Here is a 2,500-nt window from a genome sequence, read left to right as displayed (position 1 = left end):
GCTGGGCCCTGGTGCGGGCACTTGCCTCGACCACCATCGGCACACGCTGGGCCCTGGTGCGGCAGGTTGCCTCGACCACCATCGGCACACGCTGGGCCCTGGTGCGGCAGGTTGCCTCGACCACCATCGGCACACGCTGGGCCCTGGTGCGGCAGGTTGCCTCGACCACCATCGGCACACGCTGGGCCCTGGTGCGGTCGGTTGCCTCGATCACCATCGGCACACGCTGGGCCTTGGTGCGGGCGGTTGCCTCGAGCACCATCGGCACACACTGGGCCCTGGTGCGGCAGCTTGCCTCGAGCACCATCGGCACACGCTCGGCCCTGGTGCGGTCGGTTGCCTCGAGCACCATCGGCACACGCTGGGCCCTGGTGCGGCAGGTTGCCTCGACCACCATCGGCACACGCTGGGCCCTGGTGCGGGCGCTTGCCTCGACCACCATCGGCACACGCTCCGCCCTGGTGCGGTCGGTTGCCTCGAGCACCATCGGCACACGCTGGGCCCTGGTGCGGCAGGTTGCCTCGACCACCATCGGCACACGCTGGGCCCACGCTGGGCCCTGGTGCGGCAGGTTGCCTCGACCACCATCGGCACACGCTGGGCCCTGGTGCGGCAGGTTGCCTCGACCACCATCGGCACACGCTGGGCCCTGGTGCGGCAGGTTGCCTCGAGCACCATCGGCACACGCTGGGCCCTGGTGCGGCAGGTTGCCTCGAGCACCATCGGCACACGCTGGGCCCTGGTGCGGCAGCTTGCCTCGAGCACCATCGGCACACGCTCGGCCCTGGTGCGGTCGGTTGCCTCGATCACCATCGGCACACGCTGGGCCCTGGTGCGGCAGGTTGCCTCGCCCACCATCGGCACACGCTGGGCCCTGGTGCGGGCGCTTGCCTCGACCACCATCGGCACACGCTCCGCCCTGGTGCGGTCGGTTGCCTCGAGCACCATCGGCACACGCTGGGCCCTGGTGCGGGCGCTTGCCTCGACCACCATCGGCACACGCTCGGCCCTGGTGCGGGCGCTTGCCTCGAGCACCATCGGCACACGCTGGGCCCTGGTGCGGGCGGTTGCCTCGACCACCATCGGCACACGCTGGGCCCTGGTGCGGCCGCTTGCCTCGAGCACCATCGGCACACGGTCGGCCCTGGTGCGGTCGGTTGCCACGAGCACCATCGGCACACGCTGGGCCCTGGTGCGGGCGCCTGCCTCGACCACCATCGGCACACGCTCCGCCCTGGTGCGGTCGGTTGCCTCGAGCACCATCGGCACACGCTGGGCCCTGGTGCGGCAGGTTGCCTCGAGCACCATCGGCACACGCTGGGCCCTGGTGCGGCAGGTTGCCTCGAGCACCATCGGCACACGCTGGGCCCTGGTGCGGCAGGTTGCCTCGAGCACCATCGGCACACGCTGGGCGCTGGTGCGGGCGCTTGCCTCGACCACCATGGACACACGCTGGGCCCTGGTGCGGCAGGTTGCCTCGATCACCATCGGCACACGCTGGGCCCTGGTGCGACAGGTTGCCTCGAGCACCATCGGCACACTATCGGCCCTGGTGCGGGCGGTTGCCTCGACCACCATCGGCACACGCTGGGCCCTGGTGCGGGCGCTTGCCTCGAGCACCATCGGCACACGCTGGGCCCTGGTGCGGGCGCTTGCCTCGAGCACCATCGGCACACGCTGGGCGCTGGTGCGGGCGCTTGCCTCGACCACCATGGACACACGCTGGGCCCTGGTGCGGCAGGTTGCCTCGATCACCATCGGCACACGCTGGGCGCTGGTGCGACAGGTTGCCTCGAGCACCATCGGCACACGCTGGGCCCTGGTGCGGGCGGTTGCCTCGACCACCATCGGCACACGCTGGGCCCTGGTGGGTTTAGGCACATCTTCAAATTTCTGTCGTGCCAATGCCATTTTTATGGCTTGTAAATTCATACAATGGTCCCCTAAGCCTTCACGTGAAGTTTCGTTGGAAGATGACTCGTTTTCTATTTTTCACGATTTTCGAAACTTTTTGCGGTTCGGGATTTTTTAAAATTTTTTTATAAGGATTTTTGGCACCAAATTTTGTAGGCATGATCCTTCTATTTTTGTTGGCATGCACAAAAAAATTCAGCTAAAAACTCGAAGTAGAGAAGATTTTGTGACCGTTTGAAAAAAGTGTCCCCATTTCAGACACTTTAACGGCTACTGGTAGCAAACCTGTAAAATCTCAAATGCTCTTTAAGGGGGTGTGAATTCTCAGAGGTTTGATGAGGGATAGGGGGCCAACACAAGGCCAAGTACCAGCACCCATCGCACATCATTTGCGCACACCCCCCCGGCCCCCCTCCCAATCGCCGGAACCCCAATGCCGCCGGTCAGGTTCTCCGGCGGTACTCCGGCGATGCTCCGGCGATGCTCCGGCGATGCTGTCCCGAGTGAAAAAAATGCGGCACCAGCACATGCTGGAGCCAAGCATGGGCACCGTGGCTCAAAATCGAACTTCGGCCAAGGCCTCGAC

This window comes from Durio zibethinus, unplaced genomic scaffold, assembly GCF_047325235.1.
Source record: "Durio zibethinus cultivar Kanyao isolate XHJ-2024 unplaced genomic scaffold, ASM4732523v1 HiC_scaffold_377, whole genome shotgun sequence".
In the NCBI taxonomy this organism is placed as follows: Eukaryota; Viridiplantae; Streptophyta; class Magnoliopsida; order Malvales; family Malvaceae; genus Durio; species Durio zibethinus.
This window is presented reverse-complemented; position numbering follows the sequence as displayed.